Below are 27,512 nucleotides of genomic sequence, written 5' to 3'. Positions count from 1 at the left end.
GCTCACTTCATTTTTCTCCAGTCTTCTAACTCTCTGACAGGTTCAACATGGGGAACGTCATAATTATGAATCTTTTGCATCACATCTAATTTGCCCCCATTTAAGTTGGTTCTATCCTCTTCTCATTAGATCTCTGAGGCTAAGCAAGCTCAGTCTGGGTTAGTATTTGAAGGAGGGACCAGCAAAGGTAATCAGGATTGCTACACGGAAGTAGGCAATAACAAACAACCTCTGTTCGTCTTTTGCTATGAAAACTCTAAGACCCATTATGCACGGAGGGGAAGGTCCAGCTCAGAGCTGGAACGACGCTGGCGGAAATCCCCAATAATGAACGTCGCTGGCAGCGGCCGAGCGCAGGTTCAATGTAGCCCACCGAAAAAGTCATGTTAGGGAAACGTGGAAGAAAGCGAAGCCTGATACTCGGCCAGGGTGCAACCAAACGCAGTGCCAGAGAGAGAGCGTGCATAATCGGGGAGGGCCGCGGGCATCCAGGCAGCGCTACCTTGGAGGCGGGTGCTGGAATGCTATGTTTGGGAGGCACTGCCAGCAGCATACTGTGCAGCCGCAGTCAGTGTACGGGAATGAAGGGAACGGGGACCGAATGGCAGCCGTTGAGTCCAGGATGCAGAGGCAGGAGTCTCAGGCCGGGCGGGGGACATCCCACAGGGAAGGGGGATCCGGGGGAACTATGGCCTGATTGACGGGCCAGGTTCAGGAAGCCCCGCACTGTGCTCTTGTCCTGTTTGTTATGCATTGCCATCTCTTTGGCTGTTGCCACTGGCTGCTCTGGGTGTTGCTGCCATGCTGTCCATACACGGCTTGCCGCGCACCTTCCTCTACCGCATCTTCCATCCAATCCCACATGCTATAATGGCAGCCGTGCATAATGGGTCTAAATCAGCTGTGACTTGAAACTTTCCACGAGGTAGATTAAATAATAGAGACTGTACTTTAGGAAACACTGCAGCTTTGCAATGCTCCATTGCACAATGGAGATAGACATTCATAAGGACAATCACAGGGCTTGAGGTATGTTGAAGTCTATCTAAATTGCACTCTGTACCTTGGAAGATAGATTACACTTTTAAAAATCTTGACATTATGTTAGGAACCACAACATTTTTATGGGAGGGGGGCTAATTAATTTTAAAATAATGCTGCATAAAAGGACATTTTTATCAAGATGTAAAGAAATGAATTCATTTTTAAAGCTGTATGATAATAATTAAAATAATTATAAACATAAAATATTCAGATATCATGCAACTGTGAAGCTATTCTTCTTGTCAGAAATGCATGTTAAGGTATTCAAAGAAGAAGAGCTTGTTTGTATACCCTGCTTTTCACTACTAGATGGAGTCTTAAAGTGGCTTGCAATTGCCTTCCCTTCTTCTCCCCACTACAGACACCCTGTAAGACAGGTGAGGCTGAGAGAGTTCTGATAGGACTGCTTGGTTAGAACAGCACTATCAGGACTGTGACCAGCCCAAGGTTACCCAGCTGACTTTAATATGGTGGAACAGGGAAACAGACCTGGCTCACCAGATTACAAGCCGACACTCTTAACCACTATACCAAGCTGGCTCAGATTCAGTCTCTTGCTGGCAAACACGCCCACATAATTCAACAGTCTTCTTTCACAGACATCAAAGTTATATTTGTACATATTCTCCTTTCATTTTAATTTTGGTTTCTTTGTTTTTTTGTTAAATACATTTGGATTCCTTATTCTGTCCCATTGATTTCAGTTGAAAATGCATTTCTGGCTTCTTTTTTGTTTGTTTGTTTTATATCCAAATGGGATAAATTCTCCATCATGGGCTGCTTTCAGATACAAGAACACCCCTTTAAAATAGAAAATTCCAACTGAAATTCAAGACGCTCATAAAGGAATCCTTTCACCCAGATTTCAAGTAGATTAGAGCAAAGATAGCACGTTTGACTTTCAAGGTAGACACAGGGAAACACTGGGAAACCCCAGAAGCCAGGAAGAGATTGTGTTTCACATAAATATTTTGCTTTCTTTGCTCTTAAACTGGAGCCTTTTCCAGAGCATCCCTGTGATGTCATCCTCAAGCTGCCCAGTTCCCATGGGTTCTCCCATTTTTTTTTATTGTTTTCCAAGTATCCAAGTGGTTTTGCATACTGTGTCAACAGCTGAATTTTTTTCAGATTTCCCATCCAGGCTACTTTTTGCAGTCATCCCCTTGGCATTATCATGTTCCCCACACCACTAAGTAAAGGTAAAGGTATCCCCTGTGCAATGTCTGACCCTTGGGGTGACGCCCTCTGGCATTTTCATGGCAGACTCAATATGGGGTAGTTTGCCAGTGCCTTCCCCAGTCATTACCATTTACCCCCCAGCAAGCTGGGTACTCATTTTACCGACCTCGGAAGGATGGAAGGCTGAGTCAACCCTGAGCTGGCTGCTGGGATCAAACTCCCAGCCTTATGGGCAGAGCTTTCAGACTGCATGACTGCTGCCTTACCACTCTGTGCCACAAGAGGCTCTTACCCCCCACACCACTAGAGTGCATTAAAAAACGCAATTGCTATAGTATGATAACATTATAACACTGCAGCAATACAGAAGCTGTTAATTAAAAAAAAAACTAACAAAAAGCACTCTGGTGGCATTGCTTATATAGAGCTGGAAAATGACCCCCCCCCCAATTGCAGTGTTATTTGTGAAAAACATACACTCACCTGTTGTGTTGATGTGTGTTGTTACTAAAATTTGAGCATTGTTTATCAAATCAAAGCATATTTACTCTGCCAACAGCATTTGTATGTTCCATTGCTGCTGTAAATGTCTCCTGCATGGTGAATAACTGCATAGTGAGGAATTATGGCTGTGTGGGAAAGCAACTCTGGATCCAACTCATTGTCTCTCAGGCCTATTATGCACGGCCGCCGAAATGGCGATTTTGAGTCACGAAACGCGGAGGGGGAAGACGCGACGCACACCGGTTATGCACGGGGCGGGGCACGACGGCGGCAAAACCCAGAGTAACTGATTATGCACGCGGCGATCCAGGCGGCGCTTCTGGTTGCGCCCCGGTCACCCGGAAGCTGCGCTTCCTTCCGCGTTTCGCTGACGCGGCTTTTTCGGCGGCATGCACCGAAGCTGCAGCTGGTTGCAGCCGGCACCGTGCGCTAAAACCCCCGTGCATAATGGGTCTCAGTGAGAGAATACTCAACAGAGGCAGGCGAGTGGCTGTGGCTATGTGCAATCCAAAACCAACTCTCACTTGTTTTAATATGGATAATGCAAATGCCACTCTCAGCTACTGCTGCAATCCACTTTGGTGGTAAGATAGATCACCTGCTAGCTAGTCAGTGTTTTTGTCATTGCCATTATCTCTTGAGTCTCCTTCCTACCCTCTCCCTTCAACTACCATAGTCAAACACATCAATTAAGGTATCACAGGTTAGAGAATCCTTCCTTCCTTATATTCAAATGCTTATATCCAGGCTGGATATGTTACAGTAACTATATGGTATTATATGTTAAATTGAAGCAAAGCTGTTGTGGTTCTGGAATGGAAGACTTTATGGAACCCTATGTACACTCCCTTAAGTACCATGGTAGAAGAATAGAGAGAGGTAAATGTAACAAGTGGAGCCATGGCTCATCTGTTTTGCATGCAGAAGGCCCAAGATTTAATCTTTGACACCTCCAATTAAAAGGGACAGGCTGGAGGTAATGAAAGAGACCTCCAAATATCATTGAAAGCAACTGTCAGTGCAAGTAGACAATACTGACCTCAATATACCAACAGTTTGATTCAGTTTAAAAAAGCTTCACATGTTCTATCCATCAGCTGGTAATATTTCTTGTAGCTTCATATACTTATTGTCACATCATGTATTTTAGGAAAAACTGGATATATGGCATATAGGAGTAGCAACTTAGAGACCACCAAGAATTTCAGAATTTAAGCTTTTGAGAGTCACTGTTCCCTTGACTGGCTCTCAAAAGCTTATACCCTGAAAATCTAAAGTGGTACTGGACTTAAATCTAGCCATTCTACTGCTGACCAACATAGCTACCCTCTGAACCTATTTTGAGTTGTATTATTTGTGTAGCTGTGTGAGTGTTATGTGCAATGACATATTCCACCTCATTTCATAAATCAGGAGTCTACTGAAGAGTTAACCGATAAAATAGTATATGGGTTCAGTCTACTCTACAGGAATCCTAGATTTAGGGGCAAATGAAGAAAGCGCACACTGAACATTACAATAATTTATTTGTCGGTATTTGGGTAGTCTGCTGACTATTTTTCAAAAAAAGAATGGCCTTGGAGCTTATTCAGATTTCCTTAGCAGTAAAAACTCAAACAGCATTCCAAAATGTCAATTTTGAATGTCATCTAAATTAGTACTTTTGAAGCAGAATCATAAATGCTTCCTTTTCCTTTGCTTGAGCATGAGGGGGGAAAGTGGTACTTCTGCTGACCTATTACTTCAGATCCAGTTCAAGTGTTCCAACTCTTAGGCTTTAAACAAATATAGTTTTAAAGGCAATTCTATAAAAGTTGCTACTTTTATGTGAATCTTGATTTTCAGTTTTCTTATGCCTTTTAATGTTTATAAGAGAAGGTAGGAAGCATACTGGATGGAGTGCACAAGGTGAAGAAACTAATGTCTCTTTTCTGCAATAGAGTTTTAAATGTCTTATTCCAATTTATTATCTTAACACAGCCCGCGGCGCCGCGGGCACCGCGGACTAAATAAAAGGGTAAGGGCTTGGGAGGTGGGATGTGTCCGTGATGAGGAAGGATGCCGATTGGCCCCTTCCTCTGGGCAGACTACTGGAGGGACCAATCGGCAGGCGCTTCCCTCTGAGTCCCCACTGGAGCAACTGCGAGCCGCACGCAGCGCGGCTTGCAGTTGCTCCTTTCCCGGCGGCCTGATGCGGTGAGAGGCGCAAAGTGCCTCTCGCCGCGTCAGGCCGCTGCCCAAGGGAGCCCCCGGCAGTCATGCGGAGTGTGGCTGCCGGGGGCTCCCTGCCCGATGGCGTGGCGTGGCGATAGGCGCTTCGCGCCTCTCGCCGCATCAGGCCGCCGGCCAAGGGATTTCCTGTAGTTGGATGAGGGATTTCCTGTAGTCAAAATTTCCTGTAGTTGGATGAGTTTAGAAGCAATGTTGTGAGCTGCCAGAAGCCAGTGACCCCAGGAGTGATGGTATAAAAGTCCAAAAAATGTTCTGAGGTTTTTCAATAGAGTTATACATGGCATGGCTGCTGCCGTGCATAATGGGTCCTTCAGCTTTATGAGTGTAAGGCAAAGTGGATTGCTTTTCCTTTTCTTTACATGGGATCATTTAATCTTCAAAACAAAGCATATCAGATACTGATCCAGAACCTTTTTCCTGCCTATTCCACAACATCCCTTATCCCTTGAAACCCAAATTCCACTTTTTTTTACAAATTGTCATTGGATGGTGAATTACCTCACCCCTGCCCCCACATTCTTTTCAGAATTTCAGATCTGATTGCTCATAGTTGTATGGCAAAGAAGAGGACAGAAGATTTTCTTGTACCACAATGTCTACAACCTCAGAATAAATTGTACATTCATTTATGATAAGCATATTTATGGATTCCTTGTGGGGGGCATTTGCAAGGCAATGCGTACCTTCCACATGTTTGCTGATTTCCCCCCTGAAATATTGCTTTTTTTTTTTTTAATCTAAGTCTTCATTTTTAAAATTCTTCAGGTGGGTTTTAGAAAGTCCAACTGGGGTAAAACCAGACCGAGTAAGACATTCATATGCAAATTGGCAGCTGTGGGAAGGGTTCCTCTTTTAAAAAAAATCCTGTGCCAGTATTTCTTTAATATATACAGCTTTCAGAGGGCATATTTGTTGAAGAAATATGTTGCCCCCCACTGAGTAACAGCTCCTATCATAGAAATAGCTGAAATAGTTGATGCTGGCCTTTTAAAAACAAAATACTGATGTTAAATGTAGGGAAAGTGCCATCTTAGTTTCTGTTTCCCAGTCAGGGGTAAGGTTTGAAAGATAATTTCAGTAAAGAAAACTACAAGTATTCTGAACAAATCAAAGTCTGGAGAGGAGACGACTGAGAGGGGATTTGATAACCATCTTCAAGTATTTAAAAGGGTACCATATAGAGGATGGAGCAGAGTTGTTCTCTTTTGCCCTGGAAAGACAGACCAATGGGATGAAATTAATTCAATAGAAGTTCTGTCTAAACATCCGGAAGAAGTTCCTGACAGTTAGAGCGGTTTCTCAGTGGAACAGGCTTCCTCGGGATGGGGTGGGTTCTCCATCTTTGGAAATTTTTAAACAGAGGCTGGATAGCCATCTGACGGAAAGGCAGATTCTGTGAAGGCTTAAGGGGGTGGCAGGTCACAGTGGATGAGTGATAGGGATGTGAGTGTCCTGCATAGGGGTTGAACTAGATCAGTGGTTCGCAACCTTTTTAAGGCTGCGGACCGGTGTGGAGGGGGAGGGTGATCCGGCAGCCACGCATGCGTGGCAGGCCTGCACATGCGCATTTGCGCCATGTGTGGATGCAAACGCGCATGCGCTGCAATTTCGCGTAAAACGGCTTGTCCACACTGATCAACTTTGGAGGCCTGCTTCAGATTTTTCTGCCATCTGAGGTTAAACAGGTGGCAGTTCAAGAACAGATCTTCTCAGTTGTAGTACTGGAATTTTGGAATGCCTTCCTAAGGAAGATTCATCTTGCTCTCTACTTTTTTATTTTGTTTGGTGTCCTGCCACTAACTGTTAATGACCCCTTCTCTGATTGTGATGATTTGTGTGTTTACATATTTTGTTAAATTGTTTTAATATTATGTGTGTTTGTTTGTGTACAATTTAAAATGCTGTTTTAATGTATCATATATTTTAATGTTTTAATGTTTTGATGCATGCCACCTTGGGGACCCTATCTGGCTGAAAAGGCAGCACAGAAACATTTTAAATAAATAAAATACATTTTAACATATCTAGTTTTCTGCATAGGATTATATTTCTCAGTATTAATTAAATCAAAAGTCTTAGTGCACCTGGTGGGATGATAGCCCATTCTCTAAAGAGTTCTAGCACATCAACAGTTTGTCGTAGCTGTGTACCATATCAGAGCATTAACTTTGTCATTGACTCTTTTGGCTCTGAGAGTAAGGCATTGCAGCAATTCATATGAAAGAACATGCTATCCATATGTATGTGGTTGAGGGGACCTGTCTACTCTTTCTTATCCAGAATGCAAGTTAGTTAAATGCATACCATTCTTACTTGCTGTCCTAGAACTAAATGACACAAGGAAGTTCCATCATGTCCCCTTTCCCATATTACCAGTTCAGCAGGCAGACTGTGTACAGAGACAGTGGCCCCATTTGAGGCAGGGGGTGAGGCTCATGTTTGGGCCCTAGCAGTTATTGTAAGGTGTTCTGTGGGGATTCCTATATATTTGGCTGTCTTTTCTATAGGGGTCTAGGTTTCCAGTAGAATAAGACTATAGGAACATTCCCGCCCCCCTTAGAAAATCAAAGGTCACAGTCTTAGTTTTGTGGATCCATTAATCAGAAGGTTAGTGAGAATAGTGTTTTGGTTTGTTTGTTAAATAAATTACCTCTAAGATCCTTTCCAACCAGGCCCCCACCACCTGAGCCAGAATTTGAGTTATTCCTTTCCTGCCTGCTGACCTAATACTAAACAGAAGGGAACTTCACTGTAAGAACAGTTCTCTCCATTGCAGTGCTGTTTCCCACAGGGTCACTGTTTCACATGTAGTACCTCAGTAATCCTTACAATAATCCTGGGGGAAACTAATATTTTTGTCTTCATACTGCAGCTGTGTGATGGTGGGGGGAATTTGAGGCACAGTAACTTGTTCTATCCAGCACTATCCAATTCATTCCAAAGTACTTGAGAGATCGCCTGGCTTCTTTTCTTTGTTGCAACAGACTTGCATAGTTAGGTAACTGACTGGTTAGCCAGAAAATTATCAGAACAAAATTTTACACTACTGAGTCTACCATGAACTGATTCATGCTGGGTTTGAACTGGTGACCCTTTGTGGTACTCAGTAACCATGGCTCTCTTTAACTGAACTGGCTCTCTTTAACTGAAGTAACCATGGCTCTCTTTAACTCTCTTTTCCATCAGTATGGGCCACCACTTGTCAGATCCCTGCCCATCTTGGCTGCTCAGATCGGGCGACAAACGGATAGGAGGGAAATTCCCTTGAGGGAAATTGTAAATCTCTCCCTAACATCGGGAGATTTCCCTGAAGGACTCAAGGAGGCAGTGGTGTGCCCTCTACTGAAAAGAAAACCATCGCTGGACCCACGGGACCCCGCCAGCTACCGCCCAGTCTCACATCTTGCGTTTCAGGGCAAGTTAGTGGAGCAGGCTGCAGTGGATCAGCACCTAGCATTCTTGGAAGAAACTTTGACCCTAAACCCATACCAGTTTGGCTTCTGACCTGGCCTTGGGTTGGAGACCATGCTGGTCGCCTTGACAGATGATATCCGGCACCAGCTAGATCGAGGTGGCTCGACCATTCTCGTGCTTTTAGATCTGTTGGCCGCATTTGATGTGGTCAACCATGAGATTTTGGCCCACTAGCCTTGCCAGGGTTGGGATTAGAGGGACCGCACTAAAGTGACTGGTCTCCTTTCTCTGGAACTGGACACAGACGGTTGCAGTGGGGGAAGATTTGTCGGTCCCTTTCGGGCTCCCATGTGGAGTACCTCAGGGGGCGATATTCTCCCCTACACTTTTTAACATCTACATGCCCCCTCTAGCCCAGCTGGTCCAGGTCTATGGGCTGGGTTGCCATCAATATGCAGATGATACCCAGCTCTACTTCCTAATGGACGGCCAGTCAGACTCCCCCAGATAGATTTGCCAGATGTTTAGAAGCAGTGGCTGGATGGCCCAGGAAGAGTTGCCTGAAACTCCACCCCTCCGAGATGGAGGTCCTGTGGCTGGGTAGAAGGGGGCAGGATCAGGAAGCGGGCCTCCCATACCTGGATGGAGTGCAATTAACACCTGCACAAGTTGCCAGGAATTTGGAGGTAACGTTTGATGCCTCCCCTTTCAATGAAGGCTCAAGTCATGAAAGTAGCCAGGATAGCTTTTTTCTATCTTCGCCAAGCCCGGCTATTAGTGTCCTACCTGCCTTCCAAACACTTGGTGACAGTGATCCATGCAACAGTCACTTCCAGACTTGACTACTGTAATTCGCTCTACGCGGGCCTACTCTTGGCTTTGACCTGGAAATTGCAGCTGGTATAGAACAAAGCTGCAAGGGTCCTCACTGGAACATCTCGGAGGGCCCATATTCAGGTAGTGCTACACCATCTGCACTGGTTACCAGTCTGCTTCCGGATCAAGTTTAAGGTTCTGGTTTTAACCTTTAAGGCTATACGTGGCCTGGGTCCAGCTTATCTGCAGGACTGCTTATCTGCTTATGCCCCCTGCAGGGCTCTTCATTCTGTGGGTATGAATTTACAGGTGGTCCTGGGCCCCCGGTACATACGCCAGGCCTCAACCAGGGCCAGGGCTTTTTCAGCCCTGGCCCCAATGTAGTGGAACAAGCTCCCGGAAGAGCTGCAGGCCCTGAGGGATTTGTCAGCTTTCCACAGGACTTGCAAGATAAAGCTCTTCCACCAGGCATATGTTTGAGGCCAGGGCGACTCCCGGCACTGTCAGCTGTAAATCTCTAGCCGAAACCAACTAAGTCCCTCACTCCCAGATAGAGAGTAATAGACCTTGCTGGACGGGGGGAGGGGAGTGGGTTATTATCCGCCATCGCGATATTGTGTTTTAATTATGTTTTAATGGGGTTTTATGGGATTTTATTGTTTTTATTAATTTCTGTAAACCGCCGCAAGACTTTGGAGAGCAGTGGCATATAATTATAAAGAATATGAATATGAATATGAATATGAATATGAATATGAATATGAATATGAATATGAATATGAATATGAATAAATAATTAACAAGGCACTGAGTAGAGGGCAATGAGGGTGGGTTGAATATTTGCCTACAGGAGAAGCAGAAATCCTGGAAATGTATATATGATAGACACTTGACCCCTACTAAGCTCTATTAAGACCAGTCAGGGCTGGAGCGCTTAGTTATTTGATATCATGTCCATCCTGGCAAACCAGTCCAATTCGTGCCCTGTAAATACAATCTACAACCATAATGTCTTTTTTTTTTTTTTTTGCAATTCCTCTTTGTATACTGCCGGCTCATGCAGAGCACCTTTTATCTTCTAAACTGCACAGATCAGAGAATATCAGAAACCCCACTGAGAAAACCAGACTGTTTCTTGCACACAGCAGCTTTAAATAAAGGTGATATGACTTGTTCTTGTTCATTAGTTGCTCATTTTTAAAAACAATTCTTTGTATTTCAGTTCACCCTTGCAATGTTGGTGATCCTTCAGCCAGGCTAAAAGCAGTTTACCCTACTAGCAGTAATTCTAATTTCTCTTGATGATTGGTTTTGTTTTGTTTTGTTAACCTAATAAGGCATCCTACTAAGACTAAGGCGATAAGTAATTAATAAATTTGTTCAAGCAGACATTTGTTCAGGCATCAAGCTTGGATGCTTTGTCTCTTTGATAGATTTCCCAGCTAAATGGAAATATTCTAACGTATTTTGTAAATTAGTGTTTTAACAGGCAATATTTCACAATTTTAGCATCTATAAAGTGACCAAATTCAGGGCTGCTTCCCAGATTTTGAATTAATTACCATTCCCATGGAAAATATGAATATGTTTAACTAAGCATATTTTAAATAGGCAAAGAACTTTGATACTTCTTTAAAGGCTATTCAGGTAGCTGTGTGCCATATCTCTGACAGCATAAATATGCTCCAATTCAGGTAGAGGCAGTCTTAGTGATTTATGGGGTCCTGAGATCACCGAGTGTAGTGTATGAAGTAGCACCAACAGCCAGCTTCTTGTTGATGCCTAAAAGCTAAACTAGGCACACTATCTACTAAAAGTTGGGTCAAGGTTCTTTGTCCTGACTTACAGGTAGAGACAATGTTGGAGATCTATAACATTCCCAGGCAACTGTGCTTGATTAGTCTCACAAGCACGGCACATAGGAAGACAGACTTCAGGCTTGCCTTCCATGCCATTATTTTTCTGAGACAAAATGGCTGTGAAGGGCCTCATTTGCTCTTCTGTGGAGCTCTATGATCTGCAATCCACGTACCTTCCCCTCTATAGCACTACTAAGCTCTATTAAGACCAGTCAGGGCTGGAGCGCTTAGTTATTTGATATCATGTCTGTCTGCAAGTTGGGTCAGGTAACCTCAACCCAACTTGTGACAAATGTAAGGTGACACTGGTAAATCGGGACACTGGTAAATCGGGACACCATTGACTGGGGGGGTTCTTGATTAAAAATGGTCTATATGGAGCAACAAAAAATTTCATAGAACGCATAGAATGCAAAAATAGTATTGTAATATATATATTTTAAATTTCAACATAAGTACAATTTGCTAGGTGCCCCCAGATGTCCCTCCAAAAGTGGGACAATCTGGTCACCTTAGGCAAATGTCATTTCTAGAAGTCACTACCAATGTATCAAGGTTCTCTAGGGTCATGGGGCTTCATGGCAGCTCATCCTTAGGACAACTGAGCTAATTTCCACCCTGCCCAAGTGAAGCCACTAATCAGAACTCCAGGGTTACCATCTGACTCATCTACAGGACAGTACCTGAGAAAGAGAAAAAGTTAAAAACCCACATGGAGCAGTTTAATCAATTAGATCCTGAGTTCTGAGAGTTAGAGACTAGAAGTTGTAGGTGAGTGACACGGATCAGGTTAACAGGAGTATAGATTAAGACTTTGCAGAGATATTACTGCTGTGCTAGCTTTCTACGTGCAGGGGATTGTTAACCTAGAGGATGGTTTAAAAATGTAATCACTACCTGAAGTGATACAGGCAAGACTCTCCCATAGTAAGCATCCTTCCAGTCACCACCCTAAGTGGAAGAATTAAACTTCTTCCTCCTCCATACCATTACCCCACGCAAAATTGGCACACGTTTAAAAATACTAGAGAGATTCAGGCATGGATCTCCCAGCATCTTGTCTAATGAAGCCCTTGACATGTCTCTCTGTCTTCGCCGTCATATAAATGATCATAGAATCTTAGCGTTGGAAGGAGCCATACTGGCCATCTAGTTCAACCCCCTTCTCCATGCAGGATCAGCCTAAAGCATCCAGGATAAACAAGATGCATTATGTAAATAAATACATTTTCTTAGCTGTTATGTTGGATAGAGGGAGACTGGGAAGTGATGAGGTGAGCATTATTCCTTAAAAGTTCACATGATTTGACCCTTCAGGGTACAGACTCTTCTGGAAGCAAAATATGTACAAGGTCAAATGACAAATACCCAAAGTACCGATCATCTGGCTCATGGAAACTATTTCCACAAGCTCTTATGTTATGGATATATTATGAGAACCAACACCTAATATATCAGAATGATATCACTGTAGAAGTGAGCTGTGGGAAATGTATGTAGAGTTTTAGACCTTTGCCCCTCAAGGCATCTAACAAGCAACACCAAACTATTAAAATTTACTTTGAATAAATTGATTAATTTGCTGCCAGCTTTCACCTCTGGCTCATTTTGATTTTCACTGTTTCTAATTATTCTCAGATTTCCAGAATTTTAAAACTATAAAATCAGAGAGAAAATAATTTTTGCATACCATAACAGGTCTTAGAGCCTTCTCTGTCTCAAACCTGGTGGCATGGCTGAGGAAAATAAAAGGCATGCTTAATTCTTCATGTGAATATTAAAAAAAAAAAAAACTGTAGACAACTCAACTAAATTTGAGTTTAGTCAATAAAGTTTGGAAGAGGGAAACAATGTTCTCCTGGTGCTCCTATCTGTTATAAGCTCTTTGGAAGTCTTTCTGCTAGAAAGTGTTCAAATATGATAACATAACCTCTCCATCATTAGGTTGTTCTAGAATACTTCTTTGGTGACAGAGGTGTGAACAAAATGCAGAAATGGAGTACATTTCATTCATCTATCCAAAGTAATCCCTGGTTGCTTGTAAAATGCTCCATGTAATTATGGTAACTACAATTTTTACAACAGTTTACACACCGCCTGTCATTTTGTGGGTGCATTTTACTTTCAAATCAGTATTTTGGCAGTGAATGAAAATAATTTAAAGTCCAAACTCCTCTCTTGCTGTAGACCTGAAGGACCACAGGCTTGAGCCAAACATACCCTTGTAAAGGCCACACCCAGAATCTTTTCTGTCTGGGATATCTTTTGGTATCCCAGCTAAGCTAAGCTGCCCTTGGTAGACATGTGACTATTTTTATAGGGTGTATTAATATTACCTTGGCACATTATTCAAAGCATATATTTAAAAACACTAAATTCTGGGAAGGGAGTGAAAATTAAAACCTCTTTCTGTTTGCATCAGACTGAGCTGGTTATTTTCTTTGACATCAACAAGAAGAAGCTGAGGCTAGTGCCACATGCCTGACTAATGCCAACCCTTTTTCACAGTAATTCCAGATGCATATGTAACTTTTTGTTCCTTATGGACTACATTGATATTTTCATATTTACACAAACTTGCCAAAGCAACTTCTTAACTAATTTTGCAGTCTTGAAGACTAAAAAGAATATTTTGTACTATTATTTTATCCAAAGCTGGAGTTATTAATTTATGCCCCAATATCCATATTGAATACACACTAAAATAACCTAACACTAATACCCAAATTCACCTGGCAGAGACAAAGGAGAGTTCTGCACATTTTTAAAAAATAGCATTATGCCAGTGAAATGGCATAGTACTAAAAATTATCATGCCTCCAGCCATTCCTTACCTTTTGGCTTTCTCACTTTCATCTGCCACCTTCTCACGCTCCTTACACTCCGCATGCTTGCTTGAAATAGTGGAAGAGAGCAACGCGCTTTACACATGACTCTCTTCTGCCTGTCAATCAAACCAGGCAGCCAATCCCATTTCTCCATGCTTTAAAGGGCCCACAGTGCCAGCTAATTTTTTTAAAGTAAGACTTCTCCATTAAAATGCCTATGCATCTAATGCCACTCCTTATGGAATCACGAGTCTGTAATCATTAAAAAATTAATCTTGCTCCTGATTTTTTTTGGGGGGGGGGCATTAGAGAGGCATGCATTGTGTTTAAACTGTGGGGATTTTTTTTTTTTTGGCTTTGCTTTGCCTGCACAATTGAATGCCTATTTGTTGCTCCAGTCAGTTTGCTTAAAAAAAAAAAAAAACATCCCCAGGAGAAGGAAGAGGGAGATGGGTGTGAGGGTGGGCACTGGAAGCAGATATAGTGTTACTTCACTTCCATGCATTTCCTTAGCGTGTGGCTTGATGGTTGCTCTCTTGTAGCTCACGCTTTTTAGGCTGGGGGATCCACCTTGTGCGATTCCCTAGCTAACGCACAGTCCTTCTATGGGAGATTTAGGAATCGTGAGCTGGTGACTCAGGGGGCAGAGTACTGTGTATTCGGGATGTTTTGGCCATGGGCAACGAACTGCATATATGGGCAACGAACTGCAGCAGTCTAAGATGGATCAGTCAGGGCAGGGGGTGTCAGTTGTTCTGCAGTCAATGCAAAAGGAACACCCCTGTCCCATGCGCAGCATGCAGGCATACCTGCAGATATGGCCAGAAGTTCAAGGGCCACTTTTTATACATGCAGATGAAACGTGCCTTTCACAATATTGATTTGCAGTGGTAATGAGGGCATGCTTGGTATGATTGGGCCTACCTGCTGAGCAATATAGGACACATTCATTTTGAATTGGGACAGCTATGCAGGCTGCAATACATGATTCAACAGTGGAGGTAATCAAGTTGTTGGGCCGGTGGTGCTCTTCAACATACTAGCGGTATGTCAGGCCGGCCCTGTTTATTTGACTTTTGTTTTGCAGGAATGATGTTGTCTAGGCTAGCTGTATTCATCATAGGCCACAATGTTATATATTGGGATGTTCGCTATGCTGCAAGATCCGGCTGGGTGTGTTCAGACGGCATAGTTTGCCCAGTGCTGCATAATGGTCATCATTACTAGAAACTTTGTCTATATCAGTGAGGACACCGGACCTTATACTATTGCAGCCAGGTAATGGCGACATCCCAGGAATGTCTGTCCAGGGCCTCTCAAAGACAATCCTATGAGATTTACAATGTATACAAGAGCAACTGCCTAAGGTCTCCATACTATGGTTGTGACTTCTAGAACATTGCACTTGGCATGGAGCAAATTTCCCAGGATGCATGGATTTGGCCAGAAGAAGGCTAATAAAGTGGTTGCCTAGTTTGTAGCTAAAGCTGGGGTAGGTTATAGAGCACCTGGACATTACCCAAAGACAGCAAGCCCTATTCAGAGAAGATGGGGTACAATTGTCCAATTGGAGGAGAGATATTTAACTAAATGGGCTGTGTGCTGTGATATTGTGGTAGCTGCAGTATGAGTATTGGTGGGAGCTCGGGGGGAAATACAGTCCCTAAGGAATTTTTGCTGCAGTCCCTAAGGAATTTTTGCTGCATGTGGTACCATAATATTTTTGATTCTGCATGGCACTCCCCCCACATAGTGGCAACTGGTTCTTTTCAGTTCAGTATTTAAAACTAGCTTTACAATGACCTCTGAGTAGACCTACCCAACATTTACGGAGTACAACTATCAGCTGCCAACTCCGCCAGGAATTTGGGAGTGATTCTTGATGCCTCCCTCTCTAAGGAGGCTCAGATTATGATGGTAGTGTGGCTGGCATTTTACCACCTCCGCCAAGCCAAACTACTAGCATCCTACTTGGCCCCAGAACACCTAGCCACAGTAATCCATGTGACGGTCACCTCTAGATTGGACTTCTGCAACTCGCTCTCCACTGGCCTGCCATCATCCTTGATCTGGAAACTGCAACTGGTCCAGAATGCAGATGCCGGGGTCCTCACAGCAGCACCAAGGAGGTCCCACATCCAGCCCATCCTCCAGCAGCTGTGCTGGCTTCCAGTTGAATTCTGGATCAGGCTTATGGTTTTGATCATCACCTTTAAGGCCATACGTGGTCTGGGCCCAGTGTCCCTAAGGGATCACCTCTCTGCCTACATGCCTCAAAGAGCCTTATGCTCCACCAGCTCCAACCTCCTGGTGATCTCTGGACCCAAGGAAGCCCACTTGACCTTAACTAGGGCCAGAGCTTTCTCCATTCTGGCCCCCACCTGGTGGAACGAGCTCCCAGAGGAGATCAGGGTCCTGATGGAGCTTAAACAATTCCGCACGGCCTGCAAAAAGGAGCTCCTTCACCAGGCATTTGGTTGAGGTCTGTATCCTGGAGGAGTCAGGACAAAATCCTAAATGGGACTACAGGTGCATAGATAGTCAAAATATGATGTTTCTCCCCCTTCAATACTGACACTCTTCACATAATTAATTGTAAGCCATTAGTGGAAATGTATCTGTACTACAATTGTATTCCATAATTCAGCAAATTTAGCTATTCTCACTAAACAGATGGGAAAGCCTCTGAATAAGGAGGAGTGATATTGACTGGATCTAACTTTTCCTCCAGAATAGGGAAGGTACTCCTTTTCACCACCTGAAAATACTACACTGGGTATCATAGGACCTGCATGGACAAAAACAACATGGGTAGGGAACTTTGTAGTAATGATGAGATCTGGGCAAAATTTAATTTAAAAAACCCTGACTGGGGATCTTTCTACAGACGTTGGATAATATACTTTCAATGTGCTTTCCCAGCTCCATTTTCCTGTGCAAAACAGGAAAATCTGCTTCTGAAGTACATTGAAACTGCATTAAACAATGGATTAAAAAAAATAGCCCTAGATCCAACCTGCTGGTATTACACCAAAACTTTGAATTCAGAGCTATGCTAAAATGCTTTGAAATACCAGTGTATCTCATTCCATAATTAAATTAAAGGGAACTGGTAAGTATAAATGATAATGCTTTGCAAATATAGTTTTATCAGAGGGTTCAAGAAAGTTTGCTTAGGTCCATCCCACCAGCAAGTACCATTAAATTTTCAGTTTCATGACAGCCACAATAATCTAGCATGCTGGCAAGTAAGGATTTTAAAATGAAATATCATGGAAAGAATTAACCATATTTTTAAAGAGGATGCCACATGTGCACTGTACAGCATAGCACTACCTTCACAGCTACATTAGTTTAAAACTGAAATGTAATTTTCTTGGTCAATGAAAATGAACTGAGTCATTTCCCATTTCTCAGAGAGCCATGATCTAGGCTTTTAGAAAGCTTAAATTGACCTTATAATGCCCCTTCAATGTCCTTTTGACAACGTGATGCATGAACTTGTAAAAAGTATGACAGCTGTGAAACGGATTTTCTTTCATTTGTCATCTCTGATGTTTCTATTTCTATGTAGTTTAAGGGCTAACTAGTATTTTCTTTGTTTGCGCTTCATAAATATCAGTAGTAATCATTACACACACACACACACAGTAGTTTGCAGTGCAAAACTTTGAAGTATAGGGCCAGGTGAAACTTTCTGTACCCATTAAGACACTAAGCAAATTAATAAATAAAACAGCATTCCTCGAGGAAATCTTCATTAGATGTTGTTTCTTTTGCCCAAATTATTCTGTATTCTATGATTGCTTAGAATGCTATCTTCTCCTTTCCATTCTTACCCTTTTTTCCTAGCACTCTTACTTCTACTCATCCTGTCTCATACTCTTCCTGATTCATCTTTTAAAAAATCCATTTGTTGCTCTCAAAAAAATATTTATACAGGCCTTAGCAAAGTGAATAATGGAGCCAAGGACAACTGCAACTTAAAAGATGTAGGTCTACTCTTTCTTTGGATGGCAATAGGATAGAATGGAAAATTATCTCCAGTACAGTGAATTTTAATATGAGGAGTTGTGATAAATGAACAGATCTCTTTAACTGGTGAGGAGAATTGTAGGCACATGATCAAAGGCACAAATCAACAGACCACATAGGAACAAGCTATGAGAGCCATATTCTTATAGAAATCAATGCAATTGCTCGGAGATTTCCCTGGGATGTTAGCATGCTCCATTAAGAGAAAATTGCAGATTAGTAGCTATGTCGCCCTGCTATAGTAAAAACAAGACTCACAAATGCATTGTGGCATGGGTTTTCACAGTTAAAGGTTCGCTTCATGGGATACATCAGTTTAAAATTGACTGTTTTACCAGATGAGGAATAACTGGGGGTTTCTGGTAGGCAAAAACTTTCTTCCTCTCTGGTTGAGGATAATCAGATAGTGCAGGACTACTGGCCACAAGGGGAAAAGGGGGCTGGCCTCTAGCTGTGCCATGATGCCAGAGTGTGTTGCATGATTGGCTAGTTCCCAGCCAATAAATAGAGTCCCCTGCTGCTCAGAATGAGTTTTACATTCCAAATTAATTAATTCACCCCCATTTTTAATTTCCGGAGTAGAAATTCATTTTGTGGGTTGCAGCCAATGTCAGTAATCTATTTTTAAATATGGGTGCCATTTTACTTGACTGCCAAATGCAGTATTTAGCCTGTTACCTCAAGACATAATCATTATATAGTCATTTCAATGTCAAAATTATCATAAAAGGTTTTGAGGATATTTTAAAGGATTTTTTCAAAACCACAAGATCATCTTGAAGCATCATCTCAGTATCTACTTTTTCACTGAACTTACCTGAACAGCTTATATATTCCAATAACTGTAGTCTTGATTCCAACAAGAAAGTTTCTGCTGCATTTTTCCATGATTCCAGCAGTCTCTCGAATGCCTTGAGCTATGTAAACATTTTTGTTCTATTCATGTTCCCATTTTTTTCCAGCCCTGTCTTTGATGATGACTAGGGGGAGAGGAGATTTAAATTTAATATCATTTTCACATGTGATCTTCACAACTATCTGGACCAAAAGATTCATATGCAAATTATTTGCATGAGTAATTTTCAAAATGACTATATAGAAGAGCACTGAGTAACGTTAAACAAGGGAAATGCCACTTTTTTTCTCACAAAATTGTAATTGGCCTATATATCAAAAACTATGAATAAACATCAGTTGAACCAAAATGGTTTTGTGATAACTGCAGGTTTTGTGATAACAATATGTGATATGTCAAAAGACAGGACTGCTGACACTTGACAATCATAAATAAAATTTGAACCAGGCACATTCCTGGTCATCACTTACATTCTTACCTACAACACCATACTCGTAGAAATATATATTTTACCTGGTAGGTTTGGAGCAAACAATACTGGCATTAGATCAAGATGGGTAGTTGTGGTTGTAGCTGTCCCACAGCACATCCTTATCTATTACTCATCTTAAGATTCGTGAAACAGCCCTGGGGGTGGAGAGTGTCCTGGCTGTCCGAGATGGAATAAGGCCAATCATTGGCCCTCCTGCTCCAGCTCCCATCCTATTTCCCTGGACGCTAGCCACTTTGATCTCAGATGCCTGAGAGAGATACACAGAAACACAGAGAGCCCTGCCAAACAACAAACTACCCCTGATTACTTGCAAAGGTAAGGTGACCAGATTTTAACATTGGTAAAGCGGGACACCATTGAAGCGGGGGGGGGGGGTCTTGATTTAAAAATTGGTCTATAAGGAGCAACAAAAATTTTCATAGAACACATAGAACGCAAAAATAGTATTGTAATATAATTTCAACATAAGTACAATTTGCCAGGTGACCCCAGATGTCTCTCCAAAAGTGGGACAATCTGGTCACCTTATGCTATGGCTCCTGCTACGAGGGAGAGAGAGAGAGACAGACAGAGACAAACTACGAAAGAGCCTGAAACTGCAAACAACCCTTGCTTTCCTATGAAGGAGTCCTGATTACCTCTTATGGATCCTGCTGCGAGAGAGAGATCTGGGCCTGCCAGTGTTCCCTGGGTCCTAGCGCCTATATAATTCCTGGTTGCAGTGGGCTTTCTTGCTATTTTGGTGTAGGGGTTAGGAGTGCGGACTTCTAATCTGGCATGCCTGGTTTGATTCTGCACTTCCCCACATGCAGCCATCTGGGTGAACTTGGGCTCGCCACGGCACTGATAAAGCTGTTCTGACCGAGCAGTGATATCAGAGCTCTCTCAGCCTCACCCACCTCACAGGGTATCTGTTGTGGGGAGAGGAAAGGGAAGGCAACTGTTGGCCGCTTTGAGACTCCTTCGGGTAGAGAAAAATGGCATATAAGAACCAACTCTTCTTCTTCTAGTTAAATATAAACAACCTTTGTGGCAGAGAATGAGCTTTCATAAGCCACTGCTTGCTACTTCAGATATAATTAGAATGTTCATCGGACAGTGCTGGATGATGTTGGATGTTGTTGTTGTTGTTATGTGCGAAGTCATGTCCGACCCATCGCGACCCCATGGACAAGGATCCTCCAGGCCTTCCTGTCTTCTACCATTCCCCAGAATCCATTTAAATTTGCACCAACTGCTTCAGCGACTCCATCCAGCCACTTCATTCTCTGTTGTCTCCTTCTTCTTTTGCCCTCAACCACTCAATCACTTCTCCAGCACCAGAGTTGAAAAGCCTCAATTCTTTGACACTCGGCCTTCCTTATGGTCCAACTTTTGCAGCCATACATTGCAACTGGGAATACCATAGCCTTGACTAAACGCACTTTTGTTGGTAGGGTGATGTCTCTGCTTTTTAGGATGCTATCTAGATTTGCCATAGCTTTCCTCCCCAGGAGCAAGTGTCTTTCAATTTCTTTGCTGCAGTCCCCATCTGCAGTGATCTTGGAGCCCAGGAAAATAAAATCTGTCACTATCTCCATTTCTTCCCCACTATTTGCAAGGAATTGACAGGGCCGGATGCCATGATCTTTGTTTTCTTGGTGTTGAATTTCAAGCCAACATTTGCACTCTCCTCCTTTACCCTCATCAACAGGCTCTTTAGTTCCTCTTCGCTTTCTACCATTAGAGTGGTATCATCTGCATATATGAGGTTATTGATATTTCTCCCTGCAATCTTGATCCCAGTTTGTGATTCATCTAACCCCACCTTTCTCATGATGTGCTCCGCATACAAGTTAAATAGGCAAGGCAACAGTATACAGCCTTGCCAAACTCCTTTCTCAATTTTGAACCAATCAGTCATTTCATGCCCGGTTCTCACTGTTGCTTCTTGACCAGCATATAGGTTTATCAAGCGACAGATAAGATGCTCTGGTATTCCCATCTCTTTAATAACACACAATCAAAGACTTTAGCATAGTCAATGAAGCAGAAGTAAATGTTTTTCTGGAACTCCCTAGCTTTCTCCATGGTCCAGCATACATTGGCAATTTGATCTCTAGTTCCTCTGTCGCTTCGAAATCCTGCCTGTACTTCTGGAAGTTCTCGTTTCACATATTGCTGGAGCCTAGCTTGTAGGATTTTTGAGTACAACTTTGCTAGCATGAGAAATGAGTGCAATGGTGCGGTAGTTTGAACATTCTTTAGCATTGCCCTTCTTTGGGATTGGAATGTAAACTGACCTTTTCCAATCCTGTGGCCACTGTTGAGTTTTCCAAATTTGCTGGCATATTGAGTGTAGCACTTTTACTGCATCGTCTTTTAAGATTTTGAATAGTTCAACTGGAATGTTGTCACCTCCACTAGCTTTATGGTTGCTCAGATTTGTCAATGTGTAGAGTCGTCTCTTGGGTTGTTGGAAAAGAGTGTTTGCTATGACCATTGTATTCTCTTAACAAAATTCTACCAGCCTGTGCCCTGCTTCATTTTGTACTCCAAGGCCAAACTTCCCTGTTATCCCAGTTATCTTTTGGCTTCCTACTTTAGCATTCCAATCCCCCATGATGATAAGCACATCATTTTTGGGTGTTGCTTCTAGAAGGTGTTGTAGGGCTCCATAGAACCCAATAGACAGTACCAAACCCAATGGACAGTACCAAAAGGCAAAATTATGTTGGATAGTGCTGGACAATATTGGACAGCACTGGACAATCTCAGACTGTCTTGGTCTTGGTCTACGTCATCATCGCTGGCATCATATGTTCTTTCTGTCTATTATTATTAAATGTCTAAGCTCTCCCTCCTTGCACAGCAGGCTCAAGGCCGCTTACCTTATAAAACTAGTACAAAGATTAAAATTTTAAAACAGAGCTCATCAGCCTACCTATCTACCATTTGTTGATTCGCACGACAGAATTGCACATAAGAAGCAAACCTCCATCTAAAACAGGGGTAGTCAAACTGCGGCCCTCCAGATGTCCATGGACTACAATTCCCAGGAGCCCCCTGCCAGCGAATGCTGGCAGGGGGCTCCTGGGAATTGTAGTCCATGGATATCTGGAGGGCCGCAGTTTGACTACCCCTGATCTAAAACATGTAGCTTCATAGGTACAAGAGTGATGCTGACAGTTCAGGCTAATCCCTCCTCAATATTAAAACGTGATTTTTCAATCCACTCAAATATCTGGAAAGAGTGCATAGAGATCCATTGCATGTCTCTGGAGCCGAGGGCAGGTGACCTTAAGCCACTTGGAAAGAAAAGGTGAAGCACCACAAACCAACTTTTCTTCGCATTCCACTTGGACATAGTTTATCTGAATTTCAGTCAAGCTCTTGATAAAGTTCTACAATATATTCTTGTTGACAAGTTGGTAAAATGCAGTATGGATCCTAATTCTCTCAGGTGGATTGATAACTGGTTGACAGATTGTACCCAATGGGTGCTTGTTAATGATTCAGCATCCTCTTGGAGAAGAGTGACAAGTGGAGTGTCCCAGGGATCTGTCCTGGGGCCTGTGTTGTTCAACATAATTATAAATTATTTGGATGAGGGATTATAGGGAATACTTATTAAATTTGCAGACAATAATAAACTGGGAGGGTTAGCAAATACACCAGAAGACAGAATCAGAATACAGGATGATCTTGATAGGTTTGAGAACTGGACTAAACTGAATAATATGAAATTCGGTAGGACAAATGTAAGTTCTGCATTTAGGTAGGAAAAATCAAACATACCAATATAGGATGGGGAAGACTTGTCTTGGCGGGAGTATGTGCAAAAAGGACTTGTCTTGGCAGTAGTATGTGCAAAAAGGAACTTACATTGAACATGAGTCAGCAGTGTGACTCCGTGGCTAAAAAGGCAAATGGGATTTTGGGCTGTATCAAATGGAGTATCATGTCTAGATCACGGGAGGTGATGGTATCGCTTTACTCTGCTCTGGTTTGGTCTCACTTGGAGTATTGTGTTCAGTTGTGGGCACCCCAGTTGAAGAGGGATATAGACAAACGGGAGCGTGTCCAGAGGAGGGCAACAAAGATGGTGAGGGGTTTGGAGACCAAGATATATGAGGAAAGGTTGGCGGAGCCTGCTCTGTTTAGCCTTGAGAGATGACTTATTATGAAAGTTTAACATTTAACTTATTACAAAAGTTTAACATTTAAGCTTTGTTTTCCATTCCTATGGTGTTTAACTGTAAAATCTATTTTAAAAATTTAGAGGACTTGTGAATTGCAGACTTTTGCACTCCTGTCATCATCCTCATCTTTACTCAGACCATTTCCACATGGAAGGCTGAAATGTGAGTGGTTTCCTGCTTGTAAACATGGGATGGTAAACCTCACATTTGCAGTCCTCCTCACGGGAGACCCCTCCTGCATTTTCCCTCTGCCCCATTGTGGCTTTTTGCTTCCCAACAAGGCTGCAAGGGAAAGCAAAATGAACTTCTCCCCCCCCCCTCTGCTCTTTGACTTGTCAATCACAGCAAGCCACCAGTCACAGCACAGCAGTTCTCTCATGGACTGAAATTTCTTTCCCCACCCGAACCCCGAATTTAGTGTTTTTTTTTTTTAAGGCAACTCCACATTCCTATGTGGTAGTGCTACAACACAGATGCGTTTTTAATACAAAAGTAACACTTCTGCATTGCTAACGCCCGAAAGTACAGCATCCCCTGCCCCTTTTTGGGGGGGGATTTATGGTGTTTTAGACTCTATTTAAGTCTGGGTGGATTTCTGAGACATGGTACATGGTAGCTGGAGCACAAAGCCTGCTTGTGTGTGAATGGTAGGCTTTAAGACAAGCAGTATGTGTGCCTGGATGATTGGAAGAAGGCTGCATTAACCCACTCACCCCTCTTTCCCAGCTCATTCCCCATCTCCAGAAAACAGAAACAGGACTGTGTTTTGCCTGCTTGAGTTATGATAAGGCTGGACATGGTCCCTGGAGCCCCAAAAGTCATTTTTTGTAAACAGTTGGCTTAAAAACAAAGTGCTCAGACCCATGTATGTTCAGGAGAAGGCTGCTTCAGCCTGCCTTCCCTCCCCAAATTTGTATCCGTATAATTCTGCATCAATTTCAATATCCTGTTTTTGCTCTTTGGACTCTCCTGGCTCTGGTAACTCCCTGAATTTGACTCATGGCTTATGAATGACCTTGCTAAAGGACATTCCTTTCAATGCAGCCCTGTGACTGTAGGAAGTCTAGTTCCAGTCAGAATCTTTACTCAGCAGCTGTTACAACTCAAGGCATATCTTGTGAGCTAGCACTGTGCTGCAGCAGCAGCACACCACACCCCACCCACCAGCATACCTTTGGGCAGTGAGAAGACAGTTATAAAAAAACAACTTTTCTTCATTGTCACCTCTGATCAGCTGAGATTGGATCTTGAGTGGTGTTTTTTTGTTGATTATTTCAGCTTGGGCCTGGTGGTGGAAGCATTCTATATGTAGGTCCAATGCAGTGTGGCAGCCTTCATGGGAAGTCCACATAGAGTCCTTCTTTCCATAGCACTGAGTGGGAGCTAATTAGCCACCATTATTCTGTTCATGGTGGAAGATTGAGGAGGCAACTATTTGCCAAAAGATTGTTGAAGCTGTGAGGAGGAATAGGTAGAAATAAGTCCAAGTGTGCACTGTTCTGTGCTATGGTACAAGTATTTCTTTAATTGTAGACAAGTAGAAAAAGGGTCCCCAGGTCTCCACAGAGCTGTTGTGTCTATGTGGGTTTAGTGGAACAGAAGGATAATCTTCTTGATAGGACAGATTTCTCTGCTAAATTGAGAGTATGCTGGAAAAGGTTAACAATATTACTGGTATGGTGGTGGTTGTGACTACTTGTGGCCTGTAAAAAGTTGAAAAGTTTTTTGTCCTGCTTTTGTAGAGAAGTTAGTTTCATGTTGCAGATTACTTATGTCCTGTTGTGATATTCTTCTGGAAAAGGGTGATTATGTAGAGAGGAACCAAATGCTTTTAGTTTGGCCTTTAGAAAAAGAGGGTTCTGTATTCCTTTTCTGTCCAACTCTTCTCTTTTTCTGTCTTACTGTGTGTTTTCCTTCACGTGCACATTTAATGCTATCATTTTTGATACCTCTGGCTGAGGGAGAGCAACAGGTGGCATTTTCTGAAATGACAACCGAGCTTATCTTTAAAACAACAGAGTACAAAGTTCTCCCTGATGGCAACTACTATACTTCCCTCTGTGAATAGCCTTCGGGTATGGAGAACTTAATAAATAAAAACAAGTTCTTTTCCCATCTGCCCCACTTTACTTTGCTTTCCACCTGAATGTAGATCTTGCATCTTGTGAAAAGAGAGAACAAATGTCAAATGTTTATTTGTGCAATAAACATTTCAAGCATATAAGTATATTTTACCTGAATAGCCAGTTCTTTGCACTACCAAGTCTTCTGTATAGTTATGTCCTTCATCTGAAGCAATTATTTTTTAACAAAGCAAGGAAGAAGATGTTAGAATAATATAAATTAAATAATAATAATAATTATTAATGATAATGATAATAATTTGGGGAGAGGGGCAGCGGGCAACCTGAAGTGCCATCTCCCAAATATTTGAGAGTTCCTTACCAAACAAGTGGGCCTGGCCCATTGGTCAGCATCACAAAACTGGGCCACAATTTTCCTAGGTAGAGGCTACCAGGGGCAGGGGAGAGGGAAAGCTTGACACAGAGGTAGCTTGGCTGTTATAAGGAAAGGAGGTAGATTTAACAGCTCCAAGTTTAGAAATTCTAAGATATTTGAAGGAAAATGGCCTGGAGAGAGTGGGGTTTGAGGAGGGGATGGACCTCAGAAGGGTACAATGCCATAGATTCCACCATACAAAGCAGCCATTCCGATAGGAACCTGGGATGCCAAACTGATATCCAGGTGACAGGCATAAAGAAGACAAACATTACATTCCTATACTTCACTTTTCCCTTGTCAGAAAATGACTTGCCATTGCCTTTCTCTTTCTCTTCCCACAACAGGCACCTTGTGAAATAGGTGGGCTTGAGAATATTCTGAGAAAATTGAGACTAGTACAAAGTCACCCAGTTCTCCAGATAAGAGTCTAGCTGTATGTTCCAAGTAAGTTGCTAGCATCTCTCTCTCATACTAAACAGATCCTGCATTTCTATAAAGTATTTTTACAAGTATTCTTTAGCAGGCATTTTTGTGTGTCAAGAAAATGCTGGGCAATTATCAGTTCACTATGTTTCCTTTTCCTATATGATGGCTTCAACAGACTTACAGTATTTGCTGGCGTATAAGGCTACTTTTCCCCCCTGAAAAACATGCCTCCAAATGGGGGGGGGGTCATCTTATATGCCGGGTGCACTTCAGTTGGGATAGACATAGCTGCCCATAGTGGCCTCCCGATGCCCGCCCACCTCATTCTACATTCCATCCAGTATCGCACAGTATCCAGCGCGGCCACGGCGGGTCATCAGCATGGCCGTGGTGAGCATCAGCAGTGAAACAGGGGTGCCAGCCTTTTTGGCATGACCAGCCCATTCTGCTCTGCGGGAAGCAGCGGCGCTCCGGCCCGCCCCTTGTCTATGCAGAGCTCACACATGCGCACTTGCACACTAGTGCCAGGGGTGGGCCAGAGGCACTGTGGTTGCGCTGCGGTTGCGCTGCAGTTGTGCTGTGGTTGCGCTGCGGCTGTACAATGGTGACAGTGACAGGTACTGTAATGTAACAAACTCTATATTTTGAGTGGAAATGTTGGGGGTACATCTTATACACCCAGTCGTTTTATACGCCGGCAAATACGGTATGTTGTTCAGTAAACTATTTCAAAATGTGACATTAACAAACTCACTAATAACAGTACTGGTTCCTGCTGAGAAACGGAGCAGAGAAGGTAATTAATATTTCAAGAACTTTGCCTTTCCCCACTGTGGTCTACAGCAATCAAAAAAAGAAAAATCCTTCAAGTGTCTAATGTGAAAGCAGTCTAAAACATATATTAAAAATGTCTTTGTCAATGTTAATTTTACACAGAATGAACTTTCCAGTAGGCAACTGTTGAACTCTTGGGTATTCTGTTGCTTGTGAGGGTGACGTCATATATTGAATTCTGTTGACTTCACGATTTTAAAATAACTTATTGTCACAAAAATCTCTTGAAAATAGCAAACTTGCAAAATTTCAGATTTGTAAAGGGACACTGAAGTAGCATTCATTTTAGAGCATCAGAGGGGAGAAGAT

General features: G+C 42.6%; 1 long non-coding RNA gene across 3 annotated transcripts in view; it reads left to right on the top strand.

Annotated features, from left to right (window-relative positions):
• Positions 1–27,512, top strand: part of LOC143835499 (uncharacterized) — a 441,550-nt gene that overhangs the window by 12,405 nt on the left and 401,633 nt on the right. Inside the window, exon 2 of one of the 3 annotated variants that reach the window (XR_013230178.1) lies at positions 26,288–26,387. The exons of the other annotated variants lie outside the window; for them this stretch is intronic. This is a non-coding gene — a long non-coding RNA (uncharacterized LOC143835499). The remainder of the gene's footprint in view (positions 1–26,287; positions 26,388–27,512) is intronic. 3 annotated transcript variants of the gene reach the window in all.

Source organism: Paroedura picta, chromosome 4, assembly GCF_049243985.1.
Source record: "Paroedura picta isolate Pp20150507F chromosome 4, Ppicta_v3.0, whole genome shotgun sequence".
Classification (NCBI taxonomy): Eukaryota; Metazoa; Chordata; class Lepidosauria; order Squamata; family Gekkonidae; genus Paroedura; species Paroedura picta.
This window is presented reverse-complemented; position numbering and strand designations above follow the sequence as displayed.